The sequence below is a fragment of the Oryzias melastigma genome, linkage group LG1 (genome assembly GCF_002922805.2).
Source record: "Oryzias melastigma strain HK-1 linkage group LG1, ASM292280v2, whole genome shotgun sequence".
Lineage (NCBI taxonomy): Eukaryota > Metazoa > Chordata > Actinopteri > Beloniformes > Adrianichthyidae > Oryzias > Oryzias melastigma.
The window spans coordinates 26,862,059-26,880,671 of NC_050512.1; the positions used below are offsets into that span (position 1 = coordinate 26,862,059).

Genomic DNA, 18,613 nt, shown 5'->3' on the forward strand with positions numbered 1-18,613 from the left:
TTACTTCTTACATTTTTTAAATGGCATCCTTAAATAATAAAACTTTTATTATGACTTTTTTTTGTTTTGATATTTAGTAAAATATTTAGAAAATCCAAATAAATGTAAAAATTGTTTATTTTTTAATGCATTTTCAGTGATCCAGATCATAAGTACACAGTTTAACACAAATTTAACTTATTAAAAAAAACTACAAATAATTAAAAATAAATCAATTTCAATACAATTTTCTATAATGATGCAATTAAATAAACTTCATTTTAGTAATTAGTTGGCACATGTACCTTTTTTTTAAATATTAAATCTGCTTTTGTTCTTTACACTTCTTCTGTCTTTCTATTCTTAATCAAATAGAAAACACATTTAAAAAAACAAAAAGTTGTAGATCATTAAAATTAAGGACATGTAATCTGTATTATTTTCATAGAAAAGTAGAATACTTTTTGATTAAATAAAAAATATATATTTGTTCGTGAATGTATCTTTGATGTTTTATCTTCTATTTTTTTAGCATGACATTTTCCCCAAAAATATTCTAGAATAAAAATAGAAGGTATTTTTAGTCTGAACGGGAAGTTTTATTTTTAGGGTTTCTTCCTGTTTTGACAATATCTGTTTGTATTGTCAGCGCTCCTCGGATACTCTGCTTGTAACGTCTGCATCAGTAGATGGCGCTAGAGAGCTGTCTTCAGGTCTTTCAGTTCTGCAGTACTGTACCACAAAAGACATGCATGTGTGCAGGGTCAGGATCAGCACCTGAGTGTGCGTCTGAACATAAAGTCGATCTGAGCGAAGGGTTACAATATACAATACATTCATCTAAAAAAATATATATATCCTTTAACAAATAAAGCTTTTCATTTATGTTTGAAATGTTATTTTACAAAAAAATCAACATTGAAATGGAATTTATAATGGAAAAAATATATATAAAAATAATAAAAATTCCCAGATGTGTGGAGCTTTTGTGACCTCAGCTGACTCTTCTGTCTTTCTTTCAGCTCCTCTCAACTTTCACCTCACTTCCTGGTGAAGGAGCGTCAAACGACACAGGTATGTCTATTTTATTGTACTCACACTTTCTCTTTTCTGCATTTTTCTTTTTGTTTTTTCTTGCCTTAATTTTCTTATACAGTTTATTTAGACATTTTTCCTTGAATGTCAATCATTTATTTTTTCCTTCATTTTGCTTTTTTTTCTTTTTAAATATTTCTCTGAAATTCTTTACATGTTCATCTATTATTCCATTCATTCATTCATGTTTTTTTTTCTCTCTCTTGCTTCTTCTCCTTTCGTCTTGCTATACCTTGATATCCCATAATCCAAAGCTCCCTGTGTGCGGGCCCCACCCTCCTGTTGGGGGGTGGTGTGTTTTTACATTAGGTATTGTGTGATTGTGTAAGTCGGTGTTTATGTGGTGATGCTGGAGCTTCCATCAGTGAATGGCACTTTTTTTCTTTTTCAAATCCTAACTTTCCTTAGAGATGTGTGTACGGGTTTGTTTGCACAATCTCAGAAAGCTGAGAGCACAGCCGTATGTATACATGGAGATAAACTGCTCATAGGGTTGAAAAGACAACATATTTCTGAAAATGTAAAACAGGAAATTCAAACTATTAACAGTCTAGAAACGCATATAAGCAAATGTCTTTATAAAATATGGGTATCGTTTTTCCAAACTCTGCTGAAATTTATTCCAGCTGATTGGAAATCATCAAAGTCGTGTGAAATTACATATTCGCTGTCACCCTTTTTTTCAATAATAAAAAAAAAAATCTCTTAAAATTCATGCAGGAATCATTGCTCTTGTACAGATGCAGATGAAAGAACAGCTCCGTGGTGTTTTCAAACTCTGTGCCACAGAAAAGAAAGGAAAATGGTTCAGGCTGTCTTAAGGATCCATCTGCAAACTGGGCGACTGAAAAGCGCTTATTATCTCTGCACAAACATGCACTTTATGGCCCTTTTTGCATGTTTTTCTTTTTCTGCAGGACATCAAAGTCGGCTAATTTTTTAACGACTAAATACTGGTCTGTAGGAATGGGACAGTTGTGTGATGAAGATCGTTTTTAGGCATCGTGGAGAGAAAGGAGAAGGAAGAGGATGAAAGGACGAGCAGCAGTCTTTTTGGAAAATTGTTGTGAGGCAGTCAGGTTACTTTAGCACATAAAAAAGAAGAAAATAGCTCTAATAACCCAAACATTTACAAACTAAACACAGGTTTGACTAATTTTGTTGGAACTGCACAGTTTGACAACACAACTTTTAAAAAAATACTGAGAAATTAGCAGAAGACTATGATTTAATGATTTATAAAGAAAAATAGTAATGAATAGTCTAAAAAATATTGTTTTATTAACTGTAAACAAAAAATAGTCTGAAAAGAGAAAATTAGATGTTTTTTTTTATTTTTTACCTGGAAGTGTTGCAGATTGTCCTCCTTCCATCTTTAGTTTGTCGTCTGAATGCCAGGTAATATTAAGTGGAGTAAATCCATGGTAACCAGGAATCTGTGCTCCAGAGTGTTACCACAGCAGAAAACGAGCTTGTAAAATCCTCCAACTGCAGCTGAACCAAACACTGGTTTCATTTTTCTTCATACAAACAAATCACAAACTACATTTTTTTTTTGTTTTATAGTAAAAATAGATATTTTGTGAAATGTATTTATTTGTGTCAAATATGTGGCTGGAGCTCATGCTTCGCGTCTCTTTTTGCTGCATGCACAGCATGGTTAACTGCTCCTGTTATCAAGATCTCTGCGTGTTTGTGTTCTGAACAAGCTGAGCTGATCTGGCTTTACAGTACTCCACATTTTGTGGCTGACTATACTAGTTTATACCAGAACTTCTACCTGAAGTGCATTTTTTTAAGCTAGTTTACGTAAATGGTTAAATCTGGATTTAAAAAAAACCATGATTTTTTACTTTAAATTTTACTACCAGTTTATTCTTTCAACATTTTTTTAAACGTTGGTCTAATTCTGTAGTTCATTTGCACATCTTGTGCCCTATCTTATATTAGCATTTCTTATATATCTATAAAAAAAAGGTTGAATAAGTCTTCAAAATGCAACAAGTGTGAGTCACCACACTTTAGGAGTCTTTTGTAGGTGTGCTTTATGTGTGTGTGAGTGTGTGAGTCGGTCACCCCAGGGTGAGGGGATTAAGAGTGAGCCAATGCAGTAAAGGTTAGCGCTTGGTCTCTTACTGAGGCCTCTATCACACACACAAATCTGTGAAAAGACTGAGGGAGATGGGGAGGAGAGCCAGATGACATTATTATGGGCCCACAGCCACTCAACCCGAGGGATGAGTTCTCACAAAGCTCATCAAGTCGCCGTGGAAAGCTGATAAAATCCGACACAAATCCTCAAGACAGAAAGTAATTGAGCTAAACTATAGATGAAAATATGAAAGGCAACTTTCTTAAACGTTAGTCTGCTGCTGGACGCCAGGGTCCGCACTCTGATGGACTGTGTTTTGAGTTTTGTTTTACTGGTTTCCTTTTGGGAGGTGGACATTTTGGAATATTTTGGCTTCTGTGAGATCTCACAAAATGGCGGACTGGCGGATTGGAAAAAGAGAAGGAACCAAGGAGGTATGAGAGTGTGCCAGCCTGCCTGCATGTGTGTGCCGGTCCTGCTGCCGGTCCTGCTTTAGCATTTACTGTGAACTACAATTAAAAACATAACTGTCACATTTCTGATGGGCTAAGAGAGAGTTTTTAGATTCATATCTGATTTTTTAATCAAAATTTTAATCGTTATCCATAAAGTTTGTTTCATATTAGGTTTTGAACTCAACTTAACCTGAGTTTAACTTCAAGATATTTACAATTTTTTCTTGTTTTTATCTTTAAAAAAAGAATTAAGCGATGGGTATTACTGCCTTTTCTTGTGAATAAAAATAATTGTAAGAAAACCTGAAACACAAAAGTTTCCGTTCTATCAGGAAGCTGTAAAAAAACAAAAACACTAGTGTGTCAGGTCACTTCTGTCTATTCATATCTGTCTGAAAGTGTTCTTCATTTTGGATCTTTTTCTAGCGGTTCATTTCCATGTTTTTTTCTTTTTTTTATTTTATTTGATTGAAGTGGTTGGGAATTCTGATTTCCATGATTCCGGTTGGTTTCTATTTTGCTCATCAAGTATTTTTTTTTACTTTAAAAATGCTAGTATTACGGTTCATCTCTTAAATAAGTGCTTTAAGAGTACATGTGGTTGTGAAATGGGGGGAAAAAAGCAACAACAACAGAATATTTTGTGTATTTAGTGAGTTTCAGCTGCAACGAACGACACACTGGGAACAAAACGTGTCACTTTTATGATAAAGCCGTTAGCTTGACTGCTCCTGTCAGCGCTGACAGTTCACTCTTTGTTTTGGTAAACTCTCTGAAAACAGCCTTAAATCGTTGCCAGAGTAAAAGTACCGGTTAAAGTGAGACCTCCTTTCTTAATAAAGTTCATCTCACAGTCCCCACATCCCATGTCTTTTTTTGTATATTTATAGTCTTAATTCCTCTCACATTGCATTAAAGCTGGAGGCCCCCCTCATCATTAAAGCAGGTCTAATTCTGTTTTGGCACAAACGATATTGAGCAAATTTGGTATGTCTGTATGATACTTGGCAGCTGCTTCTCTGTCCTGCTGGGTGCTGCCAAAGTTTAACCGTCCACCCAAATAGCGAACTTGTAGAATATTCTCAGTCATGATTACCACAGAGTGTTTTCAACACAGTTTATGATCATGGTTATGGTTTGCCGTCACTCACTGGGTTGTCTCTTGTGAAGCCATTTTATTCCTCCATGTAACTCTGACTCTGCGATTGCATCAAGGCCCTCATCAGACTGAGGAAAGGCATGACCAATGCTGTTCCTTTGAACATCTATTTTGACAAATGCACACTTTTCTATCTTCACATGTAAAATTTAAAGACTTCTTAGAGACGGCTGTGATGACACACTGGTGTGACATCAGACCACCTGAACTGACGATCCAAGAAGTAGAAAGGCCGTAATACCATAGAACACATTGCATCTTTTAGGCATCATGCTGTTGGATCTGTCGAAGAATGGTAATCCTGCAGGATCACTTAGATCTGATCAGATGCAAAGCTCTAGTTTAGGGTGTCAAACTCAATCGCACAAGGGGCCAAAATCCAAAACACAATATAGGTCGCGGGCCAAACAGGATAAACATTTATTGAAGATACTAAAACTAAATTATTAAAACCGTAACTTTTTAACAGAATTATGAAGTAGATATATTCTTTTACCTGTGATAATTTTAGTGTGAATGCTGTTTGCTGAAGTTGGCTTCTGAAGATGCTACTGCTGATAGCTGAAGATGCTGACATTGATGGCTAAAAATGCGGAAGCTGCTAGGTGAAAACGCAGAAATTGATAGCTGAAAACGCTAAAGCTGATTGCTAAAAATGCTGAAGTTGATAATTGAAATCACTAAAGCTAATAGCTGAAAACACTGAAATATAAGCTAAATGCCAAATTAGCCTAAAAAAAAAACTTAAGTCAGCCAAAACAGCTAGCATGTGGCTGAAAAAATAACTAAACATCAAAATATCCTAAAAAAAAGAAAATAAAGCCTCAATTACCAAAATGGCCTAAAAAACTTAAAAAGAAAAGCCTAAATTATCTGAAACAGCTAGCATGTCGCTGTAATATTTGATAAACTCCAAACACAAAAAGCCTAAATTAGTCAAAATAGCTAGTGTGTAGCTGAAATACACCAAAATAGCCTAAAAAATCTTAGTAAATGCCAAAGTAGTCCAAAAAACTAGCAGAATGCCAATTTTCAAAACTTTAAAACCATAACTTTTTAACAAAAATATGAATAATAAAAAGGCAGCATTATTATTCCAGAATAAATCAACTTAAACCTTAAATAATGCAAGTTACAAACAATTATTTACAATAAAATGAAATTATCTGGAGGGCTGGATGATTTCATTTTCAGGGGACAAGAACGTCCAAGAAGGTCCATGAACCTTTCATGTTCATGGACCTTCTTGTCCCACACAGACGATTTGATCGTCAATCTAAACTTTGTTAGGCTGCAGTCTAAATCTTTGGCTAATGTTGATGCCTGACAAGTTCAACTTTTCTCAGCATCGTCTTCAGTGACAGCTTCCACTGATCCCACCGCGACTCCAACGACGCTTGACGTCATTCAAAGTCAATGGGAAGCCACCCTCCCAACACTGCAGCGTGAACACAATGAAGCTTGTAAAGAGAACCAGCTGTTATTGTAGAACGGAAAGATTATTTTTTTTCTGATCTATTTGAGTGAGCTGTCTCACCTGCACATTAAAGGGGAGGTAATGATGTTATCAACTGTCAGAGCTGTTGGAAAGGTGTGTAAAATGTGCCATTTACCAAGTGAGCTGGGATTGCACATGACAGCCAATGTTGGCGGGTTGTCGGAATGTGGTTTGGGTTAATCATGTACAAGTCAAGTGTAACTTTTTGTAGTTTAATTGTGCAGACAGGCCTACAGTTATACTGTCACAGAGGCACTGTTTTGTTACTTGTTTCATTTTCATTGTCACAGATAAATTCTTTAACTAGAACTGTCGGAACGAGTTTTTTTTTTTTTTTTTTTTTCTTGCATGGATTTGTATTTCTTTAGCAAAACATTATTTTCTATTAAAACACTCAAAAATACATCTTAGTAGAATATGTTTGGGTTTTAGGTGACTTTAGAGTGAAGTGGCTTGAAATTTGCACCACATTTCTCTGTTGGGCTACAATCCTTGAACGCATCGTCTTGTTCAGGTGACATTTATGGCCTGATTTACACCATTTTCAACCTTTAACCTCTAAGGACCTAAGCTAATATTTGAGCAAACCATCTAAACATGTAGTCAAAGCCCCCAGTTAAGCAAAATTACTGCTTTTACATCACTTTTTTGTACGTTATTGCTTTAAAATGTAAAAATACATAACTGTAATAAACACAAATGGGCGTCGAGATTAGGCATATTACAGCAGACATAAAAATGAAGGCAGACAAATACTCAGATTTATTGAAAAATTGACCTTTATGTGTCAAAACACGCATATCAATTAATCCATACACATCCATATTAAACTGATATATAAACAGATAGGCAAAAAAGGGCATTCTTCTAAAGACGTAAAAAACATTATTCAAACCTAGTAGTCACTCTCATCCATCTTAAAAAAAAAACAAAAAAAAAACATTAATTTTTATTTGTAGTTAGGCAGTCATCATGTAGATTTGTTGTAATTTTTGGATCCACTGAGTTATTGTTGGTGGATTTGGTTGGAGTCGATTTAAGGTAATAATAATCTGTCTCGCAACCATTAGTAAGACATGTTAAAAATAACATCAGTCATTAGTAAGAGATTTTTTGTCATACAAATCTAGAAGGACTACAAGAGGATCTGTAGACAGATCTGTCCTTATGGGACATCACGTTTTGAGTTACATTTCCACAGCAGAATGAACTGTTGTGGAAATGCAACAAAAAATGTGTTGTCTACCTAAAAAGGAAAAATTGAATCAATTGGATTTAGAGCTGGAGTGGCCAAACTTTTTTTCATAGATTTTGTAAGGTAAAAAAGTGTGAGGACCAACCATTTTTTTAATTTCTTACAATAACATTAAATTCAGTGACAGAAAATGTTATTGCAATGAGATACTTTTCATTTATTCACCAGGAAAAAAAAACAAAATAAAAAAAAAAAATACTGGACATTTCTGATTTGAAAACCATATATAAAATTTAAAGAAGTACTTTAGACAATATTAAATCTTGAGTTCACATTATATGTTAAATATTATTAACAATTGAATGCTTATTGTAAACATCTAAATTTAAATCATGTGAACAAGAAAAATGATTTAAAAGTATAAACCATTGTGGTTTTGATCGCAAAAACAAATCTCTTCCTCTCTTAAGACTAACAGCATAATTTAGCCAATCACAGTTAAGAAAATTGTACACAGTTTTTAGAAAGTGGTGATTCCACATATTGTTGATTTAAAATTACGCATTTGTTTAAAAGGCCGGAGTTTGGATTAGTTGAATTTAGAGAAAGTCAAATTTAACATTTATTTAGTTCCATTTAGTAACAAACTATAAAGAAAATATGTTGAAAAACTTGATCACATTTTAATTTCCGATGTTTCATTATTTGCGTTTGCGTATCCATTCATCTTCTTCTGCTCATCCGGGACCGGGTCGCAGTCCCGTTTGTGTAATTATAATAAAAATCACACTACAAGTAAAGTTTTATTATCTTGAGTTTAGCGATTAAAGTCATGTGTTATTAATATGTCTTCAAGTTTTTATCGCATCTATCTGAGTTAAGAGGGCATAAGCTGTGTAAAAGCCTCTGAAGCAGCAGGTCTGCTTGTGAAGCCGATGTAAGTGGGTCAGCTGCTTCACAAACCAGGTGGGGCCGGCTTCAGCGCCGCTTTTAAGACCTGATTATGAGCAGGAACCCAACCTGCGATCAGAGGTCAGCCGCTCTACCTCTGTGCCAGGGGAAGATGGAATACCAAAGGATTTTTTTGATTATTAATAAAATGACAAGAACACACCCAGAGTTACAGAAGAGGATCAGGGCCACAGAGAAAAAAAAGGCCATGGAAAATTATGAGTTTTAATCTCAGAATTCTACATTTAAAGTCAGAAATCTGAGATTAAATTCAGAATTCTGAAATTCAAGTTTAAATTCTTAGCTTAAAGTTTGAATTCTGAGAAAAAAAAAGTCAGAATTCTGGGATTAAAATGAAGAATTCTGGGATTAAAGTTTGAATTCTGAGTAAAAAAAGGCAGAATTCTGGGACTAAAATCGAGAATTCTGCATTTAAAGTCAGAAATCTGAAATTAAAGTCTGAATTCTGAGAAAAGTCCAAGTTCTGAGATTAAAGTTTGATTTTTGTGTTTAAAATTTGAATTTTGAGATTAAAGTCAGAATTCTGAGATTAAATTCACAATTCTGAAATTCAAGTTTGAATTCTGAGATTAAAGTCAGAATTTTGAGATTAAAGTCTGAACTCAGAGATTAAAGTCGCAATTCGGACTTTAAACTCAGAATTTTGACTTTATTTTTAGAATTCAGAGTTTAAAAACAGAATTTTCCAAGGTTTTTTTCTCTCTCTCTCTGTGGCCTTAATTCTCAAAGTGGACACATCATTAAAAAAAAAAAAAAAGTCTATACATTTTTTAGCTGTAAACAAATCTAAAGTGAGGAGCATTGATTTAAAATTGAAATAAAAGTAATACTTAGTTTTTTGTTTTTTTAATTACATTTTTGGTTTGCTGGAGTGTCTGGTAGGTTTGAATAAAATCTAGTGAGCGTCTGCTTCAATGAGCGGTTGAACAAATGACCCTCTACCTTTCAGTGATGGAGGTTTTATTCTTTGTGTGTCCACCTGTATCCCTGACCATTGTGTAAGTAAGCCATGGGGGGAATGACTTGAAGCCAAAAGGCCATTTGCCTCCACTCATTCAATTCCCTCTTCATTAGCAGACACATTACTTTAGATTAGCAGAAAGTGGACATTTACAGGCAACACTGACGCCTGTAATTAAAATTAATTTAAAAAAGAGAGACGCAAAGAGAAGTAATTACTCCAAGTGTTAAAGGTTTTCTCCCCGGCAACTTCCCTTATCGTTTTATTGCTCCATTCTTGCAGCAGAAAATAAAAAATGCAAAAGAGAGAGTGGACTTAGTAGTGTGAGGAATTAAGAGTTAGGAGGGGCTCATTAATGGCTTCACCTGATTATTGGGAATGGGAAGTTGCCTGTAAAGGTTGAGTAGTTTACAATGAAAATTTTTAATTAGAGTGGATTTGCTCTGATTAAAATTAAATATAAATAGCTTCTTAAATAGCTTATCAAAACCTCAGTGTCTCTCCAAGGTCCCGGTTTTTCCACTTTTTTGGGGGGTAACTTTTGGAAAAAGAAGTTGGATATTCCCAGAAAAGAGCTTTAATAAAAATTGGGAAATGAGTTTGGTACCATGGATGGGTGGTCAAACTTGTGCTTCATGGTAGGAGCTGTCAGTCCAGCCTTTAGCGGCTGCACGGCCGGGTTTGTCTTACTCGTAACGGAGGGCAAGAACTGAAGATGTGTGAGGAAGTCAACTTTTCCACGACTGCTCCGAATGTCACAAGACTGATAACCTCTGTCAAAGGAACGCCAAAGCAGGTCACGTCTATAAAATACAAAAAGGTCAATCTTCTGTGGAAGAAAGCTTGCTTGCCACTCTTTCTAGTAACTCAAAGCTATTTGAACTCTGTGAATCCTCGAGGAAGCTCATACCAGGGAAGGCTGACCTGAAGCTCCTCTGGAGCCGCTGATCTTTAAACCATTGAATCTTCCAGCCCCATTCATTTGGTTAAAATCTTTTTTTTTTGGAAACACTTTATGAAGTGGAACAGTTCTTTAGGGATAATTACTTTAATTACAGACATTAGAAAATAATATGAGGCTGAAACATTTATTTAGATTATCAAGGGTAATTTCTTTAGTGAATGCGGTATAATAGTATCGTTATAGGGGAAAAATGAGGTTTGAGTGGCCTCACGCACTTATGGCAAAGATGATGAAAATTAAGAATGACCAAAACTGATGGAAAACATTATCAGGAAGGATTTTTTTTAGTGTACTATATATAATGTTTATTTAGCTCTAGGAAAATCGCCCACTCTTGTTCTTTATCCCATCACCTCATATTTACAGCATATCCAAAAGCAGGAAATTAATGTTTGAAAGATTCATAGTAATTATGTACATTTCTAGATGAACTCAGATTTGCTCAGGGTGTAGTCAGACCTTTGAATCATGTTTATTGCAAATAAATAAATGACATATTCAAGTAAAAAATGCTTTTAGTCACTATCTAAATATTGATTTTTCATGATATTTAAAAAAAAAATCAAGATTTTTCTTTTTAAAAGTTATTTGCATAAATAAAAAAACAATATGTAACTTAAAAAGAAAAACACATCTAGACAATACTATTAATTTCAAGCCTGCGCTATTGTGGAGAAGAAAATTAAGCAGAGAGTTCTTAATATATTATATATTTTAGCACACCACTTAAATTGGAAGTGTAGAAGCTTTTGATTTGTTTTAAGGCGTCTGGACAAGTGAAGTTATGAAGAAAAATTTCAAAAATCTTTCATGAGAAAATAAAACAATAAACTTTTGACTGTCCCCATTTGAAATCTAATGTCAATGTCATGTTTATTTGATATGCAGTTGTTGAGTTCTGATTAACAGTAATTTGGAAAATCCTATAAATGATACTGAAATGTCCTTTTTTAACTTAATAATGTGTTATTTAAGCATACTTTGATTATTAAAGGAAATAAAAAGTTTGTATCAAATATTACGTTTAATTTTTAGGGACATTTAGGGAAACACGGGGAAAGTAAAAAGGAAAGCTGAGAAGACCTGTATCTATAAAATATATTTAAAATAAATTTTTTCTACTTTCCTTGAAAGGCCAAAACACTTTACTGTCACAGTCCCATTAATTACTCCTTTTTTCCCACATCAGAGATTTTACATTTTTCCTGTTTTTTTTCTCAAATTGGTAAAATGAATACAAAAAAAGACCAACTTCAAGCCTTATTCCCACGACTTGTTTGCTGTGTATCTGTAACCTTAACGTCATCCCAGAACTAACAAAACAGTCATTCACATCTTTGTTATGAAGTGGTAATGGAGATGAAACAAAGCCTGTGTGAATGTGCAGAATAATAAATGATACGCTTCATCTCAATGAGACAGCTGTCTCCCAACAGCCGGGAAAATCTTTTTTTTTTTTTCTCAACTGAAATATTTAACATTGAATAACTCAATTTGTGTCAGTGAGGCTCAGTTTTATACTAAATGACTTTAGATACATGTATGAAAATATATAGATATACAGTATATCCCACTCGTCCACATTGTGGAAGAAAACTATTATAAAACAAAAGCAAAATGGGCCAAGTATTGAGCCATGTGGAACACCAAAATGTAATATGTTGAATAAATACGATTAGGTAATTTTCATGCTAGTTACATGATTTAGTATCTAAAGTTTGATGTATTTAAACATGGAGATATATTTCTTTATTTGTTGTTGTCTAGATTGCTTAAAATAAACTAATTCCTAATCCAAGCATCTAATGAATAATAAATGAAACCAATAACTGTACTTTGACACTCAAGTTCCTGCACAAAACTCGTGGAAATGCTCAAATGTTGATTTAAATCAGTTTGGTAGGCTATGATTTATTTATTTTTTATTTTTATATATATAATTATGTTTCGGACATTTACGGAGTCCCTAAAGGGACACTGGAGTGTAAAAAAAAAAAAATGTCTGCATAACAACTGGTGTGCACTACTAGATAGTAACCAGATTTTTTTTATTCATTTTTTAGAAAAAAAAAGTCATTTCTTTTGGAGCCCTGTAGACATTAGATACATTTTGGAATTTGTTTTTTTTCTTTTTTGTTACAGTCACTTCATGGTTCAGTTTTAAGTGTACATTTCAGTGCCCTGTCTTTTTCTGCTTTTCAGCAATTACTTTCAGTCCATAAAATCAAATCTTTGAATCTGCTTTACACAGTTTAGGTTGGGTTCTGGAGGTAGAAGATTCTGTCAGATAAAATCTATTTAGTGTCAGTGCTTTTTGAGACAAGCCAGTTAACACAGTTGGATAAGATTTGTGTGACATCTTATCCAACTTCTCATCCACCAACAAAAAAAGAAAAAAAAGTCCCCCTCTGTGAGGTGTTGTGAGCCGTGCTGCATTATATACACTTTGCGTGGCGTGGAATGTGCATGTGTCTGTTGCCTCAGCCAAGTTTTCCCGTCCAAAAGTGGTCACATGGCACGGGAATGCAAAGTCTGCTCTGTGTAGATAAGCAGTTGAGTTTTATATTGAGTGAAGTATACCTACAACCATGAAGAGACGGAGGGAGAGAGAGGGAGAGATTGATATTTACATTTATATTTACCCACAGAGAAGAAAGAGAGGATGAGTGAGACAGAAAGGGCCAGACGAAAGAGAGAAAGGTGTTTAGGATTTTATCTCTAAGAAAATATTTACTTCTCAGTGTGAAATATTCACCTGCTGCTTCTCAGTGGGGCCGAGCCTCCAGAACACACACAAACATACAAGTGTTTGCTGACACACACCGTAAGCTTTAGGCCAAGAGCTCCTCGTGTTTGTGGAGATGCTGATTTCCCACTTTTTGTAATGATTCCACTTGATTTTGCAAACGCGTTACGTACAGTAGATCTGTTGTAGTAGATGCTGAAACTGCAGAAGCTGTTTTAAAAAATGATAATTATTAATGGTTCGTTTTAAGCTGTGGTCATGACTGTAATTTAACCCCTTCATGCCTGACTTTATGTCTTAAGTATGTATAAAAAGTAGTTTTCTATTAATAATATATAATTGATTTGCTTAATTTAAGCAAACCAGAACGAGCATGCTTGATAAATCCAATAAAGTTTAATATTCCCATTGATAAAATATTGATGGTCACAATTTATCTAACAAGGTTATTGCAAAAACAGCAATTCAACAAAATATTTCTTACATGTGGTGCACTGTAAACTATTTGATGCAAATATTTTTAGCTTTTTAAGATATTTTACCAGTTTTTAATTTGTTTTAACTTTTCTTTGCTCCGTACCTTTCCAAGCTTTTATCAAAATCAGCACATCTGAGCATTTTTTTTGTCCCATTAACAGCTAGATTTTTTTTTTTTTTTTTTTTTTTAAGGGAAATTGCTATTAAATAAATCCAAATCTTTTTGCTCCATACTCGTCAGTTAAAAAAGACTATTTAAGACAAAAAAAGCCTAAAATGTCATTGTAATTTCTAATTTAATGTTAAATACATTATTTTAAAGTTACAAAAATGTTGACAAGTTAGACTGGCATTCATTGTCACTATTTTGAAAACAAAAATTTTGATATATGTTATAAAGACAAGTGCTAGTTTTAGATTGTATGAGGATTTATTAAAATTATTCACTTGCTTTTGTTCACATTTTGTTCTAAACTGAGTCATTTCCATTTATTACACTTGTTTTTGTTGTCACTGTAATTGACATGAACTACATTTGGATACATAAAAACAAAACAAAATAAAAAAAAAAATAAAACTCTTATTATTGGGTTGTATAACATTCAATTAGAAGGAATTCTAACCAACAGCTAGCTTTTTCCCCTTTTTTCCTGTTTGAATGCTTGTGTGGAACTCCTTGTTTTAAGATTTTAATATCGTATAAGACTTCTTGTTAATTAAACATGTCTTGCTTCATGAACAGATCATTTTACTACTTTTAAGTCATTTTTCCTTCAGATTAGAGCTCTTTTCTTATTTTTAGGCTACCTCTTTGGTTGTTAAGGTGAGTGCATTCAGAACCATGTATGCCATGATGATACTGTAGGAAATGTTGCAGTTAAAACTTTGATTCAGTTTATTTTTAAGTTTTTAACATGATTTTTTTTTTCTTTTAAAGTCGTAAAATCAAAGCATCCATTAAGAAAAATATCCAAATAGTTGCTGATTTTGTTTTAATTTTTTTAGTTATATAAAAATAGTTTGGAGTTTAAATTGAATAGAAAAAGAAGTAAATTTTTATTAAGTTTGCTTTTATTTTGCATCCATTCAGACAAGTACGAACCATGAAAAAACCAATGCAAAATATATATACTGTAACAATATATTTAACTTTTCACAACACATTTGACATTTTTCTTATGCGGTAGACATTTTTTTTTTTCCAGAAGTAACATTATTTTCCCTCTTACTACTACTACTACTTACTACTTTGTTTTTACGATATATCATATAAAAATAGTTTGGAGTTTGGGTTGAACTAAAAAAAAAAGTTAATTTTTATTAAGTTAAGTTTGCCTTGACTTTGCATTCATGCAGACAAGTACTAACCATGAAAAACCTGGTGATATATATATACATATATATATATATATATATATATATATATATATATATATATATACATATACTGTAACAATATATTTAACTTTTCACAACACATCTGACATTTTTCTTTTTTAATTTACAACTTTTTGAACACTTGCTGTAGACATTTTTGTTTTTTCCAAGTCACATTATTTTCCCTCTGACTACTACTACTACTACTACTACTACGCTTATATAATATTTAGCCTGTTTTCACTTTGTATTGAACTACACCAGGATTTCCTTCAAAACTGACCCTTTTTTTAAACTGACTAGAATTTTTCTATTCAGTCCAGAGGTTGGATGAACTTTAATAGCTGCCCAAATATACCAAACCTGTCATTATCTTTCTTACCTATTGATGCATCCTGATTGTGGCAAAATAATTGGCTTGTAACATCTTAATATTTTTCTACAGTTTTTAAGATATAGATTTAATATATATATATATATATATATATATATATATATATATATATATTAAGTAAATTGAACTGGAAATATTTGCCAAAAATTCAATTTTTGCAATGGACTTAGATCAATCCACTGTCTGTCATGGTTTATTCTCATCAGGGTAACTGAAGAGAGGGTTCATTGTGATCAGATAAATTATTCAAATGATAAAATAGTTTGATAATTAGAAAGTAATGTTTTCCATCAGAGCATTTCAGTATCTCGTCCCAGAATTCATTTCCATCTGGAAATCAATATTTGCACCAGATGGACAAATCTGTTTTTCTTTTAACTCTGACAGAACAAGCTGCAGTTAGAAATTCCACCCAAAATATACTTGATATTTTGTTTCCTATTTACTGTTTGTTTCATTTTCAGTTCGGTGACAATCTTCTGTTTTATCGACTAAACAAAGAAAACAAATATTGAGCGTTAAACAAAACAAGAAGAATATACCCTCAAAGTGGACTGGAGACAAAAGACTGCTTCGCAGCAAATCAATTTCAGTGCCTCGTAAAGGGCTCCATCAAGGAAATAAAATGTTTCAACATAAAACCAAATTCGTCTGTTGGATTTAAAGTTTCTCAGCGATCGACTAAGTGAACTGCTTCTCATACAACTTTCCTCATCCATTAACAGCAGATGGAAAATGAAAGAAATAACTATGCCACCGTTAAAGCTTCAACTAAAAACTTCAAATTTCCATTTTCAAAAGGGTTAAATGTATTTCACATCACCTCAAAGATCAGATTCTTCAAACTCTTCGCTAATAGGGAAGTTAAAGCTAACAGCTTTAATCCACTCTATGATGTATCTGAAACTTAGATAAAGCAATTCAACTTATAGTCGAGATGGAGTTTCTGTAAATCCGTCGTCTGAAGAAAGCTCATTAGTTTTACTAGAATTTAAATGAAAACCGTCCATGTTGGTCTCATGCCTGAACTATGGAGATAAATTGATTTAAGACAAGTGTCATCAACCAACAATTCTTGCTATTTAATATCCTTCATAAATCTCAATATAAGAAATGAAATGCAAAAAGGATTAATGTCGTCTGACATCTTGTGTCTCTGATTTTATTTTATTTTTTTACTGACTTGAATCCTATCAGCAGTTAACATATTTAGGTCTTTATTTTATTTTTAAGATGGGCGAAAAAATCAGCTTTTGTTTTACTAGAATACCTCAGATGTAAACATGTAAAATGAGCAGGTAAACAATCCAGTTTATGAACAGTTTTTTGAACAAACATTGATCATTAAATTTGATTCATGCCAAAAAAGTTTGTAGATGTTGCACTTTTCCAAAAGGTGACACTCATACTAAAGTTTTTTCTTCTTAAATATGTTTTTTTGTCTCCTGCAAGACAAATTTGGTTTTTTTTTTTCTTTTTTGTCTTTCCTTATGTATTTTTTTGTTTCCTGCAACTATAGCCCTTTTTCGAATGAGCGGTCCAGTCTGGTTCAGTATTTTAGGCGTTTCTATTGTAAAATAGACCCATTAAACAGTACTGACCCGTACCTCTTAGTGCTTCCATCGGTTGTTGGTCCATTCAGAAGTAGAACGGGACGGTTTGGGTAGAGCTGCTTTAGCCACTCAATGATTAGCAGAAAGTGACGGCAACATTGGAACACACCAATATATACTCGTTTAAGCTAATGTTTCCAACGATTGTTGGCAAACAGGTTTTTGCCGTTTCCTGTGAACTCTTCTGGTCACGGGTCAATATTGAAAATGTCTGCAAACAACAGCAAGGCCTGGTCTGCAAATGTTTGCCATCCTTGGTGAAGGTGGGATACAGAGTGAGCTAGCGGCACGCTAACGGTCTACATAGCGCATGCGCTGTGAAAACAAACCACTCGGTGGAAGCGAGGCTTAACTGAGTGGAAACACTCGTCAGAATCAACTGGACCGTAGCACTCCTTACCGTACTGGACCGGACCGCTCAGTGGAAACGACGCTTTATACTTCAGTGTGACTGATATGGTGTTTTTCTTCTTTATTGTGCATTTTTTTGTTAGATAGGTGGATAGATAGATAAATGGATAGAAACGATTTATCTGTTCAATGAACAGAAATTCAATAGTTTCCTGCAATTTTATACTCTAGTGCAGGGGTGTCAAACTCCATTGCACAAGAGGCCAAAATCCAAAACACGCCTTAGGTCGAGGGCCGAAAAGGATAAACATCTATTGAACACTGTAAAACGAAATTTTTAACACTTTAAAAATATAACCTTTTAACATAATTATGAATAATAAAAAGGCAGGAATATTATTCCAGAATAAATCAACTTAAACCTTAAATAACTTTCAATATTTTACTCACCATAAAAATATGCTGTCAAAATTATAAAAGTTAGAAATGAGCGCAAGATAACATCGGGCCATTAATAACAATAAAAGAAAATGATCTGGAGGGCCAGATAGAATTGCCCGGAGGGCCGGATCCGGCCCCCGGGCCTTGACTTTGACACGTGTGCTCTAGTGTAACCTAGTTTTTTTTTTTTTTTGTTTGTTTTTTTTTTAGTGCATTTTTGACTCCTGCGACTTATTCTCCGGTGCAACTTGTGTATGTTTTTTTTTTTTTAACTTTACTATGCACTTTTCGGCACATACGACTTATACTATTACTACAGTATTAGTCTTATTTTTTTTACTCATTTACACAGATAGAATTGTCCTCTTCGTTATAAGTAACTGCTAGCTAAACGGCTAACTTCTACTTCTGGGAGAAAGCTGATATAGTTCAGACTGGCAACTTTGTTACTGCCAAAAGTTGGTAACAAGGTTGCACCAAGGTTTGTTATCACCAAATATATTATTCAGTAAAAGCTGTACAATTGATCTGCAAGCTGAGCTGATCAAGTCTTTGATAGTTTATTAACTGTTTTTGATGAATATTTAGAAAAAAATAATTAAAGTAAAGGTTTACTTTTTGTGAGTTTTGAAAGAAATAAGCCCTCCAAACTTTAGTGACCCGTAAATACTACATTTAAATAAAGATGTATAATAACCTGCACCATTATTATATTTAACGATATCTATACTGTTATCTATAGTTTGTATTTGAGTTTTTTCTATACATTATCAACCTATCCTTTTAGATAATTTTGGACATAACTGTGAGGAAAGAATAGCTTGTGACCTTTTAGAATGTGTTG

At 33.4% G+C, this 18,613-nt stretch overlaps 1 protein-coding gene across 2 annotated transcripts in view; it reads left to right on the plus strand.

Moving 5' to 3' along the window:
- Positions 1–18,613, plus strand: part of LOC112157392 (teneurin-3) — an 800,843-nt gene that overhangs the window by 130,241 nt on the left and 651,989 nt on the right. For both annotated transcript variants that reach the window (XM_036213709.1, XM_024290091.2), the window contains one exon: positions 1,002–1,053. The gene's annotated coding sequence lies outside the window, so the exon portion shown is untranslated. The remainder of the gene's footprint in view (positions 1–1,001; positions 1,054–18,613) is intronic.